General features: G+C 33.8%; 1 pseudogene; it reads right to left on the bottom strand.

Moving 5' to 3' along the window:
- Positions 1–10,789: 10,789 nt before the first annotated feature.
- On the bottom strand, positions 10,790–24,102 carry LOC143566007 (small polypeptide DEVIL 6 pseudogene; annotated as a pseudogene).
- Between the last annotated feature and the right edge of the window lie 1,029 nt (positions 24,103–25,131).

Here is a 25,131-nt window from a genome sequence, read left to right as displayed (position 1 = left end):
TTGGGGAGTGATGGGGTGGGGTCATCAAGAAATTTGTAGGATGGTGTAGGAGGTAGGTCTGTGAAAGGGAAGGTGTGTTCATCGAATACTACATGGCGAGAGAGGTGTACTCTGCCAGTAATTGGATCATAGCATCGATAGCCACGGAAGTCGGATGGGTAGCCTAGAAACACACATCGTGTAGAACGGGGCAGGAGTTTGTGGGCTGTAGTGGCAGTCATGTTGGGATAGCAAGCACATCCGAAGATTCGAATGTGGTCATATGTGGGATGACGGAGATATAGGGCAAAGGCGGGTGTTTGAAAATTTAGGCGTGTGGTAGGTAAAATGTTGTGTAGGTAGGCTGTGGTGTGAAGAGCCTCGACCCAAAATGTGGGCGGGAGGTGAGCATGGACCAAAAGGGCTCTTATGATGTCATTTAGGCGGCGGATCATGCGTTCCGACCGACCATTTTGCTAAGAGGTTTGAGGGCAAGAGAACCGAAATAGGAGACCGTTTTGATCGGCAAATGTTTTAAAGTGATTATTATTGAATTCTCCGCCAAGGTCACACTGAAAGGTTTTAATGGGTAAGTGAAACTGGGTTTGTATAAGTTTGTGAAATTTTGTAAAGGTGGTGTATGTATCGGATTTGTATTTAAGTGGGTAGACCCAAACATAGTGTATAAAGTTGTCGACCAAAACCATATAATATTTATAACCTGAGTTGCTAATGACAGGTGATGTCCACAAGTCACAATGAATAATATCAAATGGTTTAAAAGTTCTAGAAACTGAATCCATAAATGGCAATCGTTTACTGTTTGCAATTTAACAAGATGAACAAATAGATTTAGCAACAGTTTTATTAAAAGAAATATTAAAAGTGCGTTGCAGATGATCTAACAAGTTCGCTCCGGGATGTCCGAGGCGATCATGCCATGGTGAAGTAGTAGTGGAGGAATGCAAGGCAAATTCTGGCTTGGTGAAGGGGTATAGGTCTCTAGTGCTATTGTGGCGGGAAAGGAACCGTCCATCCTTGAGGTCCTTCAAAGAAAAAACAAAAGGATCAAAATCAACGGAAACTTGATTATCAATAGTTTTACGTACAGATAACAAGTTTTTAATAACACTTGGGGCATGGACAATGTTGTTGAGGGTGTATGTTTTGTTAGGGAGGGTGAGTATGCCATTACCGGAACCCATAACCGGTAAACGTTGACCATTACCAACGAATATAGGGCTTGGAGGTAATAAAGATGGGGTAAGAATAGTACCTGGATCGGATGAGATGTGGGCGGAGGCCCCGGTATCCATGTTCCACTGAGGATCATAATAGTTTAAGCTTAGAGTGGAGAGTGCAACTCCAATGTCGGTGGGGCAGAGAGCATTTCCGGGGTAGTGATCGAATCCTGGAGGAGGTTGCGAGTTGGTTTGCTGGGCTAATGGGCCTGATGGGGAGAAGTGTGTTGGGCCGAAAACTGTTGGGGATAGGAAGATGGGTGAGAGAGGTACGGTGTGGGTGGAGGGGTCCAGGAAGGTTGTGGTGGGTAGTTGTAGTTGGGTGTGGTTGGGCTGTTGGTATTGGGTCGGTGGGTGACCCGTAGGGTTTTGAGGGGACTGGGATCTCCAGGAGTTCGATGTAGGGTGAGTATTAGGGGCAGGAGACCTGGAAGTTCCACCTTGCCTTCCCCCACGAGAAGATTGGCCACGACCCCTGGCGGCTTTAGCCGGGTCATAGTGTCGACCTCGATACCCGTTGGGGTAGGGAGATCGTAGCTGGTCAGACTGAACCGGTCCATTGGTGTGCACCAGAGCCGTGTCACGAGTGGTGTTTGAGATCGTACCGGCTCTAGCCGTGATGTCTGTGTCGAGTACCCGTGCAAGTAGTACATCGGATAATGTGCTGTAGATCCATTGCAAAATGAGTGCATCAATTTCGGACCATACAGAGAATGTTGGGTCGGTTTCTGCGGGTGCGGCAGTGCCATCGATATGATGAAGAACTTTGTAGGCACGGGCATGGAGCTTGAAGAGCTTTACCCAGGCAGAATATGTGACTTTCTTACCATCAAGAGTGTTTATTTTGTTGTTGATGTGGTGACGGTATAGGGAGGGTGTAAGGGTTGTTTGTCAGTAGGTGGAGTATTGGTGGAGGAGGAGGAACTGTCGGTTCTGGTCATGGCTGCCGACAGAAAAAAAATTTAGGGTTTGGGAGGTTTGGCTCTGATTACCATGAAAGATAATGGAATGACTGAATTGTTTTGATTGATTGGCTAACAGCCGATTACAATAGAATAAATAGCACTATGATCATCAACTGACTCCTATAATTGAGGATCAATATTATGACCAAATCAAACCAAATAATATAAAGATAATGTTTCCTCTAATACAACCGACTGTCCTTGACAAATTATGTTCCATTTTTTTTTAAATATGGAGACGCTAACATTTAACGTGCAACAACTATTAATAACTACTGTTTTACCAGCGCAACGGTAATAGTAAAACCCAAACGTTGTCTGTCAAAAGTGTTGAGGAAGTAATCGATGCGAATTCGGTTAGTTTCGTTACATGTGTTATTGTACCAGAACTAAAACCAAAATAAAATGATAAAATTTGAGGCGGGCCAATGGGGTGGCGTCAGCCGGTAAAACTCGGACGTTGGTAAAACCCGATCGTTATTGATCCCGGGCATTAAGGCAATTAGTCTACACAAATTCGGCTGGTTTATGTTACATTCGTGACTTTACCGGAGCTAAAACAAAGCTCGTTGAGTCTACTCGAATTCGTTCGGTTTCCATCATGTTTGTTACGATATCGATACTAAAACAAAACAAAATAAAAATTTACATTAATTCGGTGGGTTTTCGCGACGTTTATTACGGACCGAAACTAAAACAAACCAAAAATGACCAATACGGTGCCGCAAAGTTGCCCAATCGAAACTTTGGGGGCTTTGCGACATCAAACTTCTTGTTTGTATTATATAAATATAATATAACAAATTATTAAGAGCATTCATATTTTATCCATCAACTCTTTACATATATTTAAATTAAAAAAATTTAACTAAAACTAACTATATTCCCTTCAATCCTCCATCATTTTTCTATACCACCAATTCGTTACAGTGGCTTTTTAAATATGAAAAACTACGATTATCATTTGTCAAATTATTGTGAGTGTATAAAAACGAATACGGGTTTGTAATTACAGCTGTGTTGCATATCAAAAAAATAGCTTTTGTAGGAAAGTCGTAGGAAGTTTGCAACAACATACTTTTGTAGGAACTTTGTATGGAAAATGGTTGAAAATGATTTTCAAGCACGTGTTTTTCTCACAAACTTGTTTTGTTGGAAAATTGTGAGAAAGTGGGTTTTCCAACAAATTTCTAATGAAATTCGTCGTGAAAAAATGACTTATTTTCTAGTAGTGTAAGTAATATAAAGATAAACAAGGTATGTGATGTAAAAGGTTTTTTAAAACTAAGAGAGAAAGTTTGATAAATTATTTTTAATGAAGTTATATGATACAAAATAACGGAGGAGATGTAATTAGACTCTTTTAAAAAATTGAAGTTGGGTACTAGTGCAAAAAGCTTTGATAATAAAAAAGACAAGGTAATAACTTATTTTAATTTTCTTTTGTTGAGAAATATATGTCAAGTGGAAACTAATGACACACACATCAGCAGACACAGAAGTGATTTGCACCCAATATAATAATTTGATGGGGAACATGACTTGTTGAGGAGTTAAAAGATAAGAGAGACAGACATGAATGTAATAACTGACTTTCAGGGAATTAATTGGTCCTGTCAACATTAAAATAATATCCAATAACGTCTTCTGAATTTCAGAGACAAATCAACTGCACAATGAAAAGAAAGATCAAAACGCCTTATTACAGTTACTGTTGTTGTCACACAATTTGGCCGCCAATAACGCCATGAATGAATGTATGGCTAGTTCTCAAGTGTTAACTGTTTTCCAGAACACCGTTAAAAGAAGACGAAATCTAAGTGTCAGAATAAAAGTTTGAGTTACAGAAAGAAGATTTGATTGGTAGTTACTTGATTTTTGCGTGATGGGATTGCTGATAAGGGATGGAGTGCTAACTGCTAAGTGAAGTACTATTCATATGTCAGTTATCATCTCTTTTTATTCTGTGCGAATTAGAAAATCAAGTTTCAAATTATAACAACATTCAGAGGGGTGTACGTGCAACAGTTAGGTTTGGCTCAAAATCATAATCATAAACAACATGTCAGTTAATCGATAACCATAACGTACCTATTGGCTATGGCGGATTCGATTAATAGGTTTTAAACGGGTCGATTAACTGTGAATTTGAACAGAACTAAAAATAGCTCAAAACAAATATTGGCCAACATTTGGGACTGAAAAATTTGGCAAAATCGATAAGCAAAACACAATGTTTTGAGTTTGAAAACTAACAAACCAAAAGGTGCCTTTTATTTTAGAAAAAGTAAACCTGTATGAATAATAGATTTGCATATAAAATCAAACTGTTTTATCAAATAAGAACAGGACCAAATGGTTTGAAATTTTGTTAAAAGGTGAATTACTATTTTCCTTTTTTATTTGTGAACTCGCTTTGAGACCGTGTGATACACAGGATAGTCTAAGTAGGGGGTGAGCAGAAAACCGAACTAACCAAAACCGATAACAAAAAAAATCGAAAAAACCGAACCAAAACATTAACCGATGGTTAATTTTTTAGTTTTTCGAAAAACCGATTTTTGGGTTTAGGTTCGGTTATCCATTTTCAAAAAACTAATCCGAACCAATTAATCGAACATATGTTTTCTACGTGTTTTTTTAAGATGTTTTGACCGGAAACAAAACACCAAAAGAATCTACCATTGTCGGTGATGAAAATTATGAAGATGATGAAGATTGGTCTAAACTTTGAAGATGAATAAGATAATGAATGAAGATTCAGGCCAAACCTTTAGTGTTTTTTTAATTAAGAACTTTGTTGAATTTTAAACTCTATTACTCAAACAACTTTGTATTTATTTGGTTCCATGTAACACGTGCCTATTTTTGTATTTTGGATTCGATACATATGAGGTACACTATTTTTTTAAATTCTTTCTTTCTTTTAATGTCTACTCATAATAAAAAAAACCGAAAATAACCGAAAACAAAAAAATAATCGACAACTGAATGACCGAAAACCGATCGGTTGGTATTCTAAAATAGCCATTAGCTTCGGTTTTGGTTTGGGTTTCATCCAATAACCAAACCGAACTGTACTCACCCCTAAATCTAAGTTATAAATATATATATATATATATATATATATATATATATATATGTTTAAGCAATAAGTACATAGTGTACTATACATCTATCTACACAATCTAATAAAAGAAAATTTACATTTAGAGTTTACAAATTTAGTTGCAAAACGTCAATTTGTATCGTCATCGTCATCATCATACTCAGTAAATTCCACCAATAGCAAATTTATGGTAGGGTCTGAGGAGGGTAAGATGCAGACAACCTTACCTCTACCCCTTAGGAATAGAGATGCTGCTTTCGGTGAGACCCCGGGCTCGAAAACGTCAATTTGTATATAACTTTTAAATTGTATTCATGGCTTTTCCATGTTTATGCCATACTAAAAGTTTAATACTTCATAAATATTTAAATAACTCGACGTATATAGCATTTCCCTTAAGATAGTTATTTGTCTAACCAGTTGACCCGCAAGTCATTTGTCTAACCAGTTAACCATTAGGGATAAACATGACCTGAACCTACATGACCAAGAATCATGAATTGTAAGTAGGAGTGTTTATGGTCTAGTTTTCTTGGTTAAATTTGTATGTCTAACAACGAGCCACCAAACCGTTGGTAACGGTTTTTGGTTTTTGCAAACCAAAACCAAAACATAGAATTCTCAAACTGAACCAAACCAAACCGTCAGTAACAGTTTAGTTTCATGATTTAGGCTCGTTTGGCTTTTATACAAGTTGTCCAGAATGACATACAACTAAAGTTGCCAATAATTTTCCAGGTTTTAACAAGATGCCAAATACGAGTTGTCCAAACAAGCTATTTTAGAAGTAACAATGCTACATGGAAAAAATTAATACCCAAGTTGCCCAAATTTGAAAAAAAAAAAAGTTTAGAAAAAAAAATGCTGTAGGGCTAGGGATTTGAAAAGTGTGTTTAGATTTTAATTTAATAAATGTAGAAGCTTGGATTGACATGTTGTTCCATTGGTCCTAGCCATTTTCTTCTTCACTGTGAATATATTTTATGTATGAATATATTTCACTTATAGTTCAAACAATGTTTAACATAATTATGTCTAATAAAGTAATAATACATTTGTATATAAGATAATTTAAAAATTATATATAATAAACTTATACGGTCCGATCTGGTTTTATACGGTTTGGTTTTTGGTATAAACCGTAAACCAAACCATTCGCCACGGTTTGAGATTTTTAAGACCGATAGACCGAAACTTATGAAAAAAGCTCAACCATGAAACCAAACCGATGACCGATTTGAACGGTTTTACGGTTTCAACCGAACTGTGTACACCCCTAATTATAAGTATTTATAGTTGATTTCCTCCGTCTTCACCCATGTCAATAAAAGAAAAGAAAAGAAAAGTTAGAACAATCACTACAAGGTGTTATAGCAACAAATATTTACCTACACATGCAAAGGTTTAGGTAAATACCTACACATATTCTAATCCTAATTGGTGCCACTTTTATCATAAGTTTAACGTATGCCGATACTATTTTCCATGTTTACAAAATTACGTTTTAGATTTAGTGTCGGTGTACTATTTGAGATTAGTTTGTCATTTATTACATATAATTTTGCGATTACATATATTTGATCTTAAAATTATGTACAATAAAGGGCAAAATTACTCTTAAATAATATTAAATTAGTGTTTTATCAGACACGCTGCAAAGGGGTAGGTAAGTAAAACTCAGGTAGTGATAAAACTTAAGCGTTGAGTCAGTAGTCGACATGATCAATTTAGTTAGTTTCGGTTACGTTCGTCATTGTAATGGAACTAAAAGCAAAAGCAAAACAATATATTATAAAAGTCGAGGTGGACCAAAGGGTTTGCGTCGGTCGGTAAAATTCAAGCGTTGGTAAAACTCGATCGTTATCTATCCCGTGTGTTGAGGCGGTTAGTCTATCAGATTCGATCAGTTTCCGTCACGTTTGTTGCAGTACCTGAACTAAAACAAAAAAATCAAAGTATGTTTTTTTTACGTTCATTATATATGGTACTGAAACTAAAACAAAACGGTGTTTCTACGCGAATTCAGTTGGTTTTGTCACGTCCATTACTGTACCGGAACTAAAAACCAATCACAAAATTGGCATTTAGTCATTTTTCATTATATTCGTTACGGACCGAAACTAAAACAAATATAACAAAAATATCAAATGTCGTCCACCAATAAGGTGCCACAAGTGGCCAATGAGATCCTTGCAACAATAAAACTCTTTATCTAACTATCTATATAATTGTCTACTATAAAATCCTACGTGTCGCTCTCAGGTTGTTTCTCCCATTCTTTAGAGCCACCAGATTGCTTAATTTCTAAATAGAGGCTTCTAATGCATTTAACCCGAATTCGTGGGTATGGATCTCACCAAACCCGGATAGTGTTTAAATGGGTTATAACATCTCATATATTTATGAAACTCTTTCATAATCAAACAATAATTTTTGCGGGTCATGGGTCTCACCAAACCCAGATAACTCCTAAACGGGTTATAACATCTCATTTATTTGTGAAATAACCTCTTAACCGTTAAAGAATAATTTCCACGGGTTATGGGTCTTACCAAACCCTAATAGCCCTCAAATTGATTATAAGATCTCATTTATTGGTAAACATTTTTATCATTAAACCCTAATTTAATCTAACTCATTTACATGTTCTCTGTTGCTGTTCATCTCCATCGCCGGTTAACTTCCGATACTACCCACCATTGTTAACTACATCAACGTCCCCTTTTTTATCAGACAACTATTTGTGTTCATGTTTATTCATTTACAAAAATCAACATGCGCTTCTCCGTTTATGTTTGTTTGTTATAAATCTAAAAAACCTACACATCCCAATTGAGAAAACTCAAACGCTAAAAAATATAATAACAAACTAATATATATGTATTAAATTAAAACAAAACTACTTTAAAAGAATAAAATATATTATCATAAAATATCAAAACGATTAAAACAAAAATTTGAATAAACCCCCATAACACGGGAGGATTAAACTAGTTATATATATTAGATAATGTTTAAAATAGTTGATTGTTAATAATTTTAAAATTTTAACTTATTCGAATGTTCTCAAATGATCTTGGAACATTTTTTACCAAGAAAAGGGAAAAACAAAGTAGTCATTCGTTTTATTTTAATACAGTCTGATTCATTATATATGAGTAGTTATTTTCATTATGTTAAAAAGTCGTGTCTATATATATAATTGTCTATAAAAAAAAATTTATATGTTATTCTCTAGTCGATTCCCCTCTTATAAGTTATTCTCTAATTGACCATCGGTTCAGATCAAGTCACCCCTTACCTTCTTTTTTATTTATGGAATTCTGTCCGAGCCAATCTATTTTCATCTTCATCATTCATACTACCAATACCATGCCAACCTTCATTCAAGGCTTAGAACGGATGTTACTGGTGACAGATTAATAATATATTACGTTATCTTAAATTTATAAAAAGCATGCCTGATTTAATTTTTTATCTTAATGCTATCTGCTACAAACCAGGGTTAAATGTTCCTCATATAAAATTTATTTCAATTTTTTTTATATAAATTAAAATTTAAATCCAAAAATATATTCCCAATATTATAAACGATTAATGAAAAGAAAAAAAAATCTGTAATACGGGGGCTAAAAGCTAGCTAGGGTTTTTTTTGTTACATTAAACAAAAGTAGGATTATCTTAATTAAGTGATTATTTTAATTATGTTAAAAAAAGTTATAATTTAGAGTTAATTACACAGATGCTTCATGTGGTTTGCATGAATTTCACGTTTAGTCCCTAACTTTGATAAATTACATGCATGCTCCCTAATATTTTGAACCTAGTAACACTCGTACTCCCTTGAATGGATGAACGTTAAGTTTTTCAGATAAGTGGGTATGCAATTACTATTATACCCTTAATGACAAACAAACACCATAAATAAGTAAAAATGGACGTACATGTTTCTTCTCCAGCACTTTAACGCCACCCAACCCTAACACTTTCTTCCAAGTTAACCATTCAAAGTGGTTGTTTATTTTAATGTTTTATAAAATTAGTAATTTAGTAGGAGTATTCAGTCATTTCACACATAACTAAATGAAAAAACTAACGTTCATTCATTCAAAGGAGTATCCATGTTATGTTTTACAAAATTCTAGGGAGCATGCATGTAATTGATCAAAGTTAGGGACCAAACATGAAATTCATGCAAACCCAGGAACTCAGGTAACATCCATGTAATTAACTCTATAAATTAGTATATTTTGTTACATTATATGAAAGGTTTATCCAATTAAAAAAGTTGTAGTAAAATATTAGTGTAAAAACTGAGACCAAATTAGTATATTTTGTAAATCCTGAGTTGTATGGATTCTCTTTATAAAGGAAGAATACATAAAACTTGGGAGGGGTTTGCGGGGAGGGGGGGAGGGGGGGGTGTTAGATTACTCGGACCCACATAGTAGTGTTAGCGAATACCCTGGATACACCACCCCGGTTTGGATAAGTAGTGTAGCGGGTAAGTGGGAGCGAGTATATGTACTCGGGTGAACTTGATGGATTGGTTGACTTGAGATAGCATTATCATATTGGTTAATTTTTGAGTGTGTACTTGGGTACACCACCCCCTTGAAATGAGTAGTTTTATGTTGTACATTTTAAGATGACTCTACCTTATTGGTTGATTAAGTCAGTAGTTTGGTTGACTGGGTGAACCACGCCTCACCCCTGATAGTCGTAAAAAGAAAACAAAATAAGGCAATAGATATGAAACACCATCAAAGACTAAGACCAAACTTAAAACCATCAAACAAAATGGTTTAATTCCCAAGATGGATCGTATGGGAGCCAAACTAATATGATTTGTGAAGCAAAATGAGGATTGAATTCATTTATAGACTTGTCACATCCCACCTCATGCTTCTTCAAGCTTTGTTCTTTCCTCTTTTGATATATGCATCAGTCATACCATTCGGGCTTCCGTGATCACATTTCAAGCCTTGTTAAATTATTCAAATTAAGGCATTACGTGTTTCCATTATTAAGCTTGGGGTCTTATAAAGCATCTGATTTTAAGTTTATAGTTGTTTGTCTAGGTTTTATTAATCTTAATTTAGTGGCTTTTCTGGCTGTTACAATTTAGATTATGAAGTCTAAAGTGTGTAAACACAATGATATATAGTCGCCCTCAATCACAAAGTAAACTTACAACGGATGGCGTATTATACCAGAACCATGCATGCATTAAACAATCCAAATTCAAGTCATAATTTGCTCTAAGACTGATAGATAAAAAACGAAAAGCATAATTCGTTAAAAACAAGATCTACTACAAAATTCGACACATGTTTGCATGCAACATAGTCAGCTAGCAGTCCCACGTTAACCTAATTAAGTCTGAAGTCTCCCTACACTACGATCAAAACGGTAACCGGCTTTCACTTTGGTTTCAAGTTCGAATTGCTTCTCATGGTCTTCAAACAGTTCGTTGACTAAAAACGATCGAACATCTAGTCATGCCAACAAAGTAGCATATCCACACATCTCTTGATGATGTAAAGCCTTCCTCTTTGTTCCTTAAGAAACTTGCCAAGCTTTTTGCTTTGTGACCTTCTCTTTGAATCATCACTTCCCATGATCTATTTAATTCTTCAAGAAATTATAAAACAATGGAGGATGGTGGTATCAAGAAAGGGCCAAACTCAGCATTCTTATAGACGTAGGGAAAGGGTAGTATTGTCCAATAGTTCAAAGCTATTATTTTAATGCCCGTACATTGTACATCTCCCCCCACCCTGTAGTTCTCCACATACATGAAAAAAGAGTTCTCGTTGGATATTTTTGTCATTATAAAAGTTGATTCTTTAAAGCATGCATATTAATAAAGAAAAACTCTCATTATTCGGTCAAATGGAAGCCGAAAAGGAGAACTTGTTTTGATTCAATCATTTCTTTTTCGTATTTCTCGTGTTCTAATCGTAGTGTTAATTTTTTTGTTAGTTGGACATGCTTGTTTAAAAATCCTCTTCTTAGCATGCCAATGTTTTTGTTTTGTCGATGGTTAGCTTTTCACTAACCGGAGTTTGTGGTCTTAATAAAGTTTCTTTACAAAAGAAAAATATTAAAGGAAACTCTCATTTTCTATTGTCATTTTTAAAGTTGTTTTTGGTTCACGTATCCCGTTCGGAGGCATATTATTATTGGCAGGCCTCATGACAAGTTTTCAGGGAATGGATTCTAATGATTAAAAAAGTCGTTTCTTCCTTTGAAGCAAATAAACATGTACCTTTGTTTACCGTTTTTACGCGAGGAAAGCTATTATATATGTGTTGTAATTAACTGAGTTTGTTATCTACAATAAATTATGTTTTATCTTTTTCGATCGATGACTTTTACAGCTAAGTTATTTCACTGTACGAACACGTCGCGCCCCGCCACCCCACTCAGGCCAACTATGTTGACATGGTCAGGATCCACACTGGCATTCGAGTTTGGCTTGGCGATCCCGATAGAACCCAGTTGGCTCACCTTGCCCAAAGGCACGGCATGCTTTAATGCTATGGTAAAATCCGGTCGGGATCATGATTCGAACCCGGGACATCCGGGTCATCCATCATGTTCATGGCCATTGAGGCAAGCCCCGCTGGTTAAATTATTATTTTTTATTTGATTTTACATTTTATTTGTTTGTGAGTTATTATTTTTTCTGAATTTTGAATATTATGATAGTTATTAACGTTTAGCATTGTCATTATTTGGTTAGTTCTATTTTTGGTTGGTTATCGATACCGTTTTCATTGTAATGAGTTTTTAGTTATTCAATACACTAATTAAATATTACATACTGCGTACTACAGTTTCAGTTATTTTCGAATTACTCTATTGATAATTTCTGTTGATGGACCTTTCATGTATATGGCCTGGGGTAGTTGCGATGGGTTAACAAGTTAAAATCTATTTATTCTAATAAAAGACTATTTAATTTTGTCACTTGTCATTCTCATAGCATTCTTCACATTTTATTCATTTATTTTAATATATAGTCCTTATCTTTTAAGCAATGTCAATATATAAATTCAAGTTTGTTTTTATTATATGTAAATCATAATTGATTCATTCATTAACATTAATGGTGAAATAAGAAAATAAAGAAATATTAAAATTGGCGATGCAGGATTTTTAGAATATAATTTTAAAGTTACAGGTAATTGCATATTAAAGCAAATAAATGTACATCATTGTCGAAGAATTCAGATTTGTATGATAAACTAAAATTTGTTTTTTAAACTGCGATTCGAGCAACAATGCATAATTTTTTATATAAGATTGGTTTCAAATTTGAATTTAAATCTTCTCATGTGTATTTGAACTCGGGAAAATGTATATTTTCTTAATTTTCTCAAAACGTTTTGTATAAATATTGCAAACATAGAGAATACCTATTATAGTGTTTAGCATTAAATTATTGAAGTTGAATATTATAATTATAATCTACATGTATACCAATTTATCTTTATGTACACCTATTATAAAGTATTGAAATCTTTGGTTTTTTTATTTTATAAGTTTCTATATATATATATATATATATATATATATATATATATATATATATATATATATATATATATATATATATATATCGATTAATTAAATATTCCAACAACTTTCACAATATTAACTAATAACAAGGGATTAGTATTCAAAATTTATACATTCCTTATTTAATACTTTCAACTATTATAAATAAGAATCACTATATTCACTTTATGCAACTTTAAATATTCTATTATTCTGTTAAATCAGAATAATCACTTTTATTTGAACATGGCTTTAAGGTTAGTATGACTTTGTCATTCTCCATTAATATGAAATGAAAAATCATATTGTTATATTTTAATTTCCGGTTTTATATGTTGCTTGATTATATATTTGTTAATTGTAAAATATAAAATCGAGTAAAATTTGTCATACAAAGAATATTAATGATACCAAATTTATCATGATCAATTAATTTCAAATTCTAGAAATTATAAGGATGATTATATCATGAAAGTTCAGGTAATCTAGTCTTTTGGATAATCATTTTTTGAATAAACATGAGCATGCGATCTAAAATGCCATTATATATATTAATTGATTAAAATGTATGATATTTTATGTGTATGAATATCTTTTACTGGTTTATTGATATATTATCATTTATTTAGTGTTGGTATACACTTGAAGAATCTTATTTATCACACAGACAATTATATGTGGTTATATCAAAAATTATAAGCATACCTATATGTTACCTTATCAAGAGTTACAAGCAGGCATGGACTAAAGATTTTGATTTGTGATAAACAATATGTACCAACCAATACAATCACAAATGTAATGTACAAGGAATGTTTTACTTATTTGTAACATATTTGTGTAATCTTAGTTTTATAATTTTTGTAATTTTAATGTAAATTGTAACTGTATTAAATATATGACCATTTTTAACTATATTTCACTTAATGGTTAAAGTATAAAATTTTTATCAATTACCCGTGTAATACACGGACCTTAAACTAGTTAAAAAAATATAGAGAACAAGTCGCTTTAAGTTCATCTGTGTTGTAGTAGAACTAGGATCCTCTGTCATTGTATTTAAATTTTCGATGGTTGTAAAAATATTAAAATACATTATTTATTTTGTAAAATAATCAAGAAATTTACAACTTTTTTCAAGTCCATGTGGAGGTCCAAATTATGTATATTTTTTCGTGATTGCTCTCATAAACATGTGTTATTTTATTGTAAAAATAATAATAATTTGTCTAGAGTACAAACCGTCTAAAACCAGTTTTGATGTCATTTCTGTTTTGATGGAGTTGTAACGTGACTAGAGTATAGAATAAGAGGTCAAGTGTTTATTCTCTGTAAAGTATAATGTTTAGTTGTTTAAAAAACACCATCTTGATGCTATATATGGGTTGACTTGGTAGAACACACTGATAATCATAAAGTTATTGTTAAGTTGCAATTGAAGACAAATGATCAGCTATGTGAAAATCAAGGAAACATATATTGAAAAGAGAAGAAATGGAACGTGTTGAAAGGGGGGCTAGAAGGAGACATACCAAGGATTGTTTAATTACATTCATGAGTTGTTTAATAATTGCAACAGGTATCAACAAAAAAAGTTTGATCCGGACATTAACATGAAAAAAAGAGCTGATTGTTTTATCCTTTCCTCACATTATTTTGATTAATATACAAAAAAATACATTTTCTATATATTATATATATATAGTAGATAGATAGATAGATAGAGAGAGAGAGAAAGAAAGAAGGGGGGGGGGGGTGCTAGGGGCACTCCTTTGATGTATCGTCAAATTCGTTACAACTACATCAATCCTGCAATAACACCTCATTATTACCATGAAATATCGCTAATTGGTGGTGACACTTCTTTTCTTTCTTTATTTTTTTGAATGACCAACGAATAAAACTCAGTTACCTTAGGTAAACCAATGGTAAAAAGTGACTCATATGACTGCGATCATAGGCAGCGCTAGGTAGGCCAAGCGCGTCCACCATATCCAGTTCCAGGGAAAAACGTTATTGGAATGCCTAATGAGGTAAAATTTAGTTAGGATCGGATTCAAATTTAAGACTATGCGGTCTCCAACCAAAATCTTCACTTCTACAATACCCTGAACCATTTTTCTATTTTTAATTGAAAATAAATTATAAGAGTGAGAATGAAAACTATATAAATGAAAACTTATTTATCTTTAAAATTTATGTTTAAAAGAAAATGATTTTGAAATAAAAGTTTAAGGACAAGTGTAGTTAATCGAAGTTTGAGACAACAAAGTGAAATGCATTAAAACTATTGTCCTCATTCCTTGCTCGCACGTTATCTTTCTGGTTGCCTAATTCAGGCCACTCCTTCAACTCCGGCAAGTGTTAATTGACCAAGTTAATTCTCCAAGTCGTTCTATATTGACTCGCGATCATGGCTCCACTCACAACTTAATGCGACTCCAATGGCTAGGTCTTTCTACGGGTACCGCTACACGCATCATCATCTTTCACCAGGTATCCGAAGTACAGGGACGGTGTACCAGAAGGGGTACCCACAAGTTGCCCCCAAGACCCTTGAGCTATGCAACGAGTTATCATTGCGAGAAATACGAGAATACATTCTAACCAATCATATTTAAAATTTTTATTTTTTGATTTATTTAATTATGAGGGTGTATTATTAAAAAGTATTATTTTATTTTTTTGGTAGCTAATACTTATATTGGAAAATTACAATTCATGCTATTTTTAATTTAAATTGTTTTTTAATTGATGTTTTATCCAATATTCATGTTGTTGTTCTTGTTCTTCGCTAATCAGTTTCACCAAATCAAAGATTATAACCTAAATCCCAATCCAGTATTCTTGTTCTTGTTTATTGTAGATCACATAAACAAATTTCCCTACACAATGTGTTTGTTATATAAATCACACATAAATCTTGTCACCTACTCAAATTACACATAAAACTAGTCATGTAAACACATAAACCACTTATCAGAATGGGCCACGATATTCTCAGAATTTTTCAGTTTGTTCTGGTACGTGATCTGGCAACAAGTTATGCTACAACCAAAGGAGCAAATTGAAGAAAAATGGGAATTGGTCTCACTTTTTGATTAGGAAAGAAAATGCATAATGTTCTAGGATAAAATTAATAATTGCCTTTTAGTTATATATTATAAGTATCTTCATTGATCAACAATTGGCTACAAAGTTATAGTTAGCAGAGCCAAAGGATCTGAGGATCTTTTATGCGGGTTTGATGGTATCATGAAACATTTGAGTCCATTTGGTTGTACCATGAAACGAGGTTCAATGTACCAAGCACTCATATAGTTTCAAGAATGATACGATGCCTCAAGAGATCAAGCAATTAAATTTGGCTTTCAGTAGTAGGCAATTTGAGTGGCTCCTCGTACAATGCGTCCCTAATACATCGTACAACTTGAGAAATGCAAATGATAAAGTGGGGGGCATTACGACTATCCTCAAGCAAAGTGTGAGCTAAGTCGAAATTAATCTTTTTTTGTTCCCGGTAACTTAGTGTAAAATAGTAATACAAATTACAATGCCATCATCACCTTGGTCATGGAGGTTTTCTTAAGGGTCCTAAGGGTTTCCTCCATGACGAGGTCAATGATTCGAATCCTAAAAGAAGAATTAGTACTAGAAATTATAGGATTAGCAGTGTTTGTTTTTAAAAATATATACAAATTAAAAATGTTCTCGTAAAGCATAGGCAGCTAAATTGCAAATGTAAACATCCAACTTTGAAGCTTAAATTTACTGAATGTAAGGAAACTAGATCGATGTGTCATATCTCATGCATTCCATGAATGTTATATCATTTTATTCCCTCTTCTTAACTGTGCCTTGTGTGACTCGTCTCTGGAATAGGTTAATTATTTGCTTATTTCGTGTCCTCTCTGGACTGATTTGGTGCTAGGTGTGTCTTTGGCAGGTTATTCCTGACCCTAGGATAAGTTCAGTTAGAGAGAGGATTGACTTTGGGGTGGGTCACAACCAGTGTCAGATCCAGACATTTAACTCAGTGGGAAGGGGGGAGGGGGGGGGGAGGGAATTATCAGTAAAAATATAAAGTGCGCTATGGCCACAACTTACCCAATGATAAGAGGAACGTGATTCAAACGGTTTTTCTCATTACTTTTTGGGCCCTATGGAAGTGCAAAAACGATGTGATCTTCAACAAGCGTGTTCGGGAAGTTACTGTCTTGGAGCGGATAAAGGAGGATGCTCGTCTTTGGTTAGGCGTTAGTCCATATATGTTGTAATTTTAGTTACTTTCCTTTTCCTATTTGTACAATTGGATTTCCTTGGTTGCCCTTGATGGATTTAATCTTGGGCCTCTTTTATTTATATATAGCCGTTCAAAATCAATAATAATAAAAAAGATTAAATTAACTAACTTGGCCTAGTAGTGTTGAAGTAGCGCATGAGACGGTGTCTCTTTCTAAAAGGTTGGGGTGTTTAAGGAGGGTGTTGCTAAACTTAACTTCCTCCATACTATATTTATTGATTGTACTCCACTATTTCTCCATGAATTTATCAAATTAATTATAATTTTCCCTTAACATTGTGTTTATATACATATTAGTGCATCTAACATTTTTTTTCATTTAATATACTCCACTCAATATATCAAATTAAAAACTATTAAGTTATTTATATTACATTAATACATATAGGCAATATTTCATCTTCAACCTTCAGACGCCGTAATATTGAATTGAATGTTCATTAAGAGCTCCAACGACTTTGGCAATTATCTGGCAACGTTACAATCAACCTCAGGCGACTTTATTTCTCACGTCACTTGGCTTAGTCATTCAGTTGCTCTCTTAATTGCCCCTTTATCGTTACAGATCTCCCTTCAACTTTGGCGACTAAAATCCATCAACTTTACCTATAATCCGTCTGTTAATTGACCCTAAATCCGGCGAGGCTCAATCCAATAACAATGGTAGCAGGAGTCGAGCATCACTTTTGCCTCAGGTAACATCAGTGAGGTGCGATTTTAGTTTAACAAAATTATAGGATTCTTGCTTAGGGTTTTCATGTTTGTTATGCTTTGCTAATAATTTGGTAATCGGAGTTATTATTTGCCTACCTTGGAAAGGATTTAAGTTCATGACAATATTAGGATCCATGTATCCATTTTGTTAATTTTAACATTTGTCTCAGGTAGCATAAATTGAGGTACGAATTTAGTTTTAAATAAATTAAGTTTTATCTGGTTGACCTCTTCACGAAGAAGCCGCTTGTGAACTCGGTTGTATCTTTGACCGAGGTTGCACTTGTCGGAGGGACCGGAAGCAAGATCACCCGAGAGCGGTAGAGGCACTGATGAAGCTTGATGTGCCATATATTGTGGCGCTGTGTTTGGTGTTCCAGACAACACAACTGAAGAGTAGCTCAAGAGCACTTTACAAGAGAGTAGAGTATATGTGTGCTAGAGCAATTAAATGGGCAGATTTAAAGAGGAAAACAAATGTACTTTACTTATTATTGTGTTACGTTTTACTCCCATTTCATGAAACAGTTCAAGACGACTATTTTTCTTATAAAAACTAGGGTTGTAAACGAGCTTAGAATGATCGTCTCGTTTATCTTCACGAGCTGAAACGTTGAGTTCGAAATAGGCTCGTAAAAATTCCCAAGTCCGCTCGCTTATTTTAAAAAAAGTTAATTTAATGTTTTTATACATAGTGATATGTATATGAAGATCAATAATGATATTTTATCATACACATAATGCATAGTTGTTAAACTTTAGAATTCGTAACTTATAAAAAGATAGTGAAAATGTTATTTTACCTTTATCAACTTTGAATCTTGGTGTATAAAGGTTGAATTTTTAGTTACTTCTTAACTATCTATATATAGTAATTGTAACTTCTGGCGCCACATATAGTTTTTCGGAATATTTTACATATCGAACACAAAAACACGTGAGAACGCCTATGATCAATAAACCCTAGACAATACCTTCCTAAGAATAATATTTTTTTAAATTGATTTTTAATAATTAAACTACTTGACCTAAATTACTTTAACTAAATTAATTAACTAGACTTACTCAACTTGACGATACACTTGATGAAACTTAGAAGCTTAACTGATAATGGAGAAAACGTCTACCTAGGTAAGAATCATATTGAAGGTCTAACAAGATAATGGATTGAATGATCTCACGACACCAGTATCTAAGGATGACACAACTAAGGTTCGCTCAAGAAAGCTAGATCACCTCTCGGTCTCACCAACAAACTCCAACTTACACTTAATTGATTTTAAGAATAAACCGGGAAACGAATGCTAAGGTGCTCTAATGTCGCCTCTCCTCTCGGACTCACCGACACACGACCTTAATGGAAACGAATACTACGCAACCAAAGATAGAGGAACAATTTGGTTTAACTTAAACTATACCAACTAATCGCTCACAAACCCAAACCCGACAAGAACCGAACCCGCTCTCGCACGATCCTAATCCTAACAAGCAAAAGCAATGAGACGACTTTACTTCCTATCAGCTCTCGGTCTCTAATAAGGTGTCCACCTGCTTAACTATACCAATACACACTCAACAAAACCCTACGATGATATCTACCGCAATCAAACTCTAAACACAAAGTAAAGAATCAAACAAGCTACAATCACTCAAAACTAATTCAACCAATCGAAGCAAAAGGTTTATGAGTATAATTAAAAAAATCGCAGCCACTAAACACAACCTGGTTCAATATTAAACCAAAATTTCAATAGCAATTCATGTCATGATGATCAAACAATCCATAAAACTCACTAAAACTTAACAATAATCATCTAACCTAGGTAGAACAAACAAGTTTAGCCTATCATAACTTTTGGACAGCAGGTATAACTCAATGTAAACACCATATTAATCATCACAGACATCATCAAAATCATTAAACAATCAATGATAATCAATAACAACTCAAACCCTAACTCAATTGCAAATGAATTCAAGTTTAAAGTTCAAAAACAAAAGAGTTATAAACACTAACGAGGACACAAAGTTTATGAATGTTTACTATTGTTTGGGGCTGAGATTAATGATTAATAAACGACCCTAGCTGCTGTCCCAAGTTATCCTTAACGATCCTCTTCTTCTCCTTGGCTGCCAATAGCTTAGAACAACCTTGTTTTCCTTTTAATCGGACTTCACAATGGAAGTTTTGGTTTCATCTTTATATAATACTTGTTTGTTGTAGCTGCCGTGTGAATTGTTTCTAGCCACACAAACAACAAACTCCCCTATCTCCTTAAAGCAAACACAAACAAAAATATATAACCCTTACTAGCCGTCCACCTCTTGACCAAGCTTCCTAGATTATTGGAAATTGTTTTCTCTTTAACACCTACTGCCGACCGAAATAGTATGGTGGGTGCTTGCTTAGGGTTATTTTAGTTAATAATATATTATATATTATACATGATAGGCTCTCTTCTTGTGGGCTTGGGTCGGGCATTGAGCTTTGGTCTTGTTTACTTGATCATAAATGCCTCTTATGTCTTCAAAAACCCGATCCTTTTCTCTTTATAAACTTGTCACCTACACAAAATAATAAACTTTGTAAGATCAAGTTAAAACGAGTTAAAAACATTATTTATTATATGATTAAGCCATTAAAAGATGATAAAAAGGTACGGAAAAATAAGTGTGTTTTACAATACATCAAGCATCCCCACACTTAAGACTTTTTCGTCCCTGAAAAACAAATCTACACAGGATCATAACCAAGTGAAAAACAACAAACTCCCAGATTATTTAACATTACTAAAGCATAAGAAACAGCTCGACATATTCACCGTGATTGCCGGTATTGTTGTCCATTTAAACCCAGCCACTAACCAATCAAGCCCTCAATTGCATTAATCGTTTTAAGTCCAAAAATCAACACTACGTGAAAATTGACCTTCGGCCACACGAAAAAAGTGTGGCCATAGGCCTTTAGCCACACACATTTGGTTCAGGTCATATGTGGCCAAAGGTCGCGACACCGTGGGTATGATATGGCCACACACAGTTTTTAGTGGCCTTATGTGGTAATAAGTGTGGCTAAAGGGTACAGGCATTAGTTGCTGGCCATCAAGAATCCTCTCCAATAAGTGTGGCTAAACGGTAGAAAATGGCCACATGACTATTTACTATGAGTGACCATTGCACGTATACAGCCAAATGAATTCATGTTTCAGCCACATGAACTTTATAATAATGTGGCCAATAGGGTTGTGTTAAGCTTGCATTGTGACCTATACCGTGTGGATATAGCAAAGAAATGGCCACTTAAATTAAAAATAGAGTGGCTAATTATATCATACAGACACTAGAAATTACGTTAAAAGTGGCTAAAAATGTTTGCTTGCCACCCAAACACTCCTTTGTAGATTATAGTGTAGCTATTGTCCTACCGTTTGTCACACATAATGCTTTTTGTAATTTAAAGTGTGGCTATTGTCAAACTTTTCGTCACACATAATGAGGTATTGTGTGGCTAATCATATCATATAGACACTGGAGGTTATTGTCAATGTGGCTAATAATGTGAACTTGCCAGTCAAGCACTCTTTTGTAGTTTGTGGTGTGGCCATCGTCTTACCGTTTGTCACACATAATGCTTTTGTAATATAAAGTGTGGCTATTATCATACTTTTGATCACACATAGATAAATGTGGGTATTTCATAAGTTTAACAAACACAATAATATAAATTCAAAACAAGTTTACATTAACAAACCTTCACTAATAAGTTATGAATTCAAAACATTTAAAACTACTACTAATTACTACCGACCCCAAACTTTCTCATAAACTAATCAAATTATTTTTGCCTCCTTTCTTCGTTTTCCTTAAGTTTTTTCCATTTATTCCATTCGTTGTGCTCGTTCTTCCAACTCATTTCTTGACTTCTTTTCATCTTTTTCCATTTCGGCTCTAACTTTTTGAACCTAAAATTGTTAAAATATTAGCATCATAACTAGTAAAGGGTTAATGTGAGGCGAAACCTCAAAGCACGACGACTATCATGCACAATCACATTAGACATAATGTATACACAAACAAAAACTTGAATCGACGACTTGTTGGTGATAATAATCAATGTCAACTGTACTAAAAAGTCCTAACATGTATTCACACATCGTATCATGACAAATCAACCAAACATTCATCATACAACTTAACTTATGATCACTTAGTTCACGAGACAGATTATAACATGTACAAACTGATTTTATTCACAAAGAAAAGATTAAGGTAAATTTCTACAAAATTTACCACAGTATGAAATATGAATCAGGTTTCTCAAACAATTTTTATTATATTTTTCCCAAGCATAGAAAACTCACAATAATTCAACCATTACAGATAGGTACTAACAGTTCAGCAGATTGCGCAACAAAAACTAGTTTAATGGTTCTATCAACTCATTAATCTAAATTGTGCAATACCAATTGGGTTGTCTTCAAAACTCATAATACTAACTTTCAGAAATGGAAACAACCCATTTTGTTTTGTCATTAGGGAGTTATGGTGTCGGAAATATAGGCCAAAATATAACTCCCCGAATCAGCTTTGACCAGTGTTTTTGTAAAATCATAAAAACTATTCAAAACTTGTCCAAAAATTACAAACTTTACCTTTTTGGAAACTAGACTCATAGTGATAAATCCTAGAATCAAAAATCGTTCAGTAATCATCGTTTAACTTCAAGTTACATACCAATATATAAACGAAAATGAATCTGTCAGCAAACTGTTGTCATCAAACAAGTGAAATACATACCTTTTTAGCGATGAAAGAAGATGTACTAAGCTTCAATTACAAGAAATAACACTTAAAATTGAAAATCCCCAAACTTAGTTCTTAGGGTTCTTAACTCTCAACACGAATCCGGCAAAAAACGAGAGAGAATTGATGAAAACCGACACCACATGTGAATTCCTCTCGCAAAAATAATTAGATTAGAGCTCGGAATCAAAGGATTTAGTTAAGAATTGAGTGAGTTAGAGAATTAATGATTGAGGATTATGGTGGGTCTAAAGAGATGAAGAAGAAGAATAATAAGAATGAATGAAGAGAAAAAAAAAGTAGGTTAAATATGTGGTCAAATTAAATTTAAGAATAGAAGGGTAATCCAAATTTTTTTGAAGAAAAAAGGGGGTTGAATTTAATTTGAAATTTTGAGTGAAGTGAAATTAATATGAACTAAATATGAAATTAATTTATTTTTAATAATTAAAATAAAGAGTTGTTAGTGTGTGTGTGTGTGTGTGTATATATATATATAACAACTAATTAAAACTTATATAATATAAAAAATTGGATTTTAAATATAAAAACATATAAAATAAATACAAGTGATATTTATAGTTGATCTAAAAGAGTTGTATAAGAGTGTAGTAATCAGTGTTAACGCCCAATAAACCATACTTTCATTAGTGGGTCATACTAGTTCTTGATCGGTGTTAGTGTCCCACTATAACATCTATCATGTCACAATTGCTCTAAAAGAGTTGAATAGGATTGTCATTAGTCATGGTTAGGTGTTAACGCCTGAAACACACCATACTTTCGTCAATAGACCTTATTTGGCCTTGATTTGTGTCAATGGCCCAACATGTTATACATTCATCAATGGGCCTTGATTGGTATTAGTGGTCATTATAGCATCTATCATGTCCCCGTTGCTACAAGAGGGTTGCATATGAGTGTAGTGAGCCATAGGCATGTGTCAACGCCCGATAACATGTCATACTTTTATTAATGGGCCATATTGGGCCTTGATTGTTGTTAATGGCCAATATCGTCTCTATCATATAATAGTTACGTTAAAAGGTTGTACAGGAGTGTAGTGAGTCATAGTTGGTCGTCATACTTTGCATTAATGGGCCGTCTTGGGCCTTGATTGTTGTTAGTGACCCATTGTAGTCTCTATCATATCATAGTTGCTTTAAAAGGGTTGAATATGAGTTTAGTGAGTCATGGTTTGGTAACGCCCGATAATATGTCATACTTTCATCAATGGGCCTTATTGGACGTTAATGGCCAGTATGGGTCTATCATATCATAGTTATGTTAACAGGTTGTATAGGAGTGTAGTGAGTCATAGTTGGTCTCATCAAATGGCGTTGATTGGTATTAGTGGCCCATTATACCACCTATCATGTCATAGTGGCTACATGGAGCTTGTATATGAGTGTAGTGAGCCATAGTCATGTGTCAACGCCCAATAACATGTTATACTTTTATTAATGGAACATATTGGGCCTTGATCGTTGTTAATGGCCCAATATATCTATATCATGTCATAGTTAATTTAACAGGTTGTATAGGAGTGTAGTGACTCATAGTTGGTGTTAACGCCCAGTAGCACGTCATACTTTGCATTAATGGGCCGTCTTGGGCCTTGATTGTTGTTAGTGACCCATTGTAGTCTCTATCATAATCAATTTAAACTCGATAAATGAGGAAAATTTCCCGAACATTGAAATGGGTCGGGTTTTAATAAAATATAGTTCTCGAAAGATAACTCTCATGATCAAGAAGTGGACATAGAAAGTTGTAGTCTTGTGATATCTTTGTATTCCATTTCTTATGTTTGGTTTACTTAGTATTATTGTTTCTTTTAACAAGAATTCCTTACAGTTTTATAAAAACTCGTCATCAAAAATTTCTTAAAAAATTTTAGAGTTTGATCAATAGCTTAAACCAACCATGGGGAGAGTTGCTATGTAGTTAGAGCACCATTGAAGAAAAGTGATTTTGCTTATGTGTACGGAGATTTCAAACAGATGTCATTGCTAAAGATATTGATCTATGTGATATTGTTGAAAATGAAGATTATATACCAAAATCATCGATGAAAAGGATTATGTTTTAAAACCTATTTAAGAAGAAACATAAAATATAAATGACAAGATAATGGATATCTTTTTATTTTATAAGCTAAACCTAGTCTTTATTACTGTAACAATAAATATATGTATTTATATATGGTCATCATTATCATTTATATAATAATAGATCAAATTAATTAAATAACACATTATATTATTATATTAGCTAAGTAATTGTTGATGTATCATATTACAATTACTTTCTAATAAAGGGTTTTCCCCTTAGGTGTGTATAAATATATGGATAGATTAATTAACATCATAACATAGCTCTAAACACACATAAAATTTTCATCTCTCTCTCTCTCCATATATTCGGTTTTCTCAAGAACCCTAATTCTCA

Source organism: Bidens hawaiensis, unplaced genomic scaffold (assembly GCF_021521415.1).
Source record: "Bidens hawaiensis isolate Kalapana, Puna unplaced genomic scaffold, B.hawaiensis_p1.1 tig00022671_1, whole genome shotgun sequence".
NCBI classification, from domain to species: domain Eukaryota; kingdom Viridiplantae; phylum Streptophyta; class Magnoliopsida; order Asterales; family Asteraceae; genus Bidens; species Bidens hawaiensis.
This window is presented reverse-complemented; position numbering and strand designations above follow the sequence as displayed.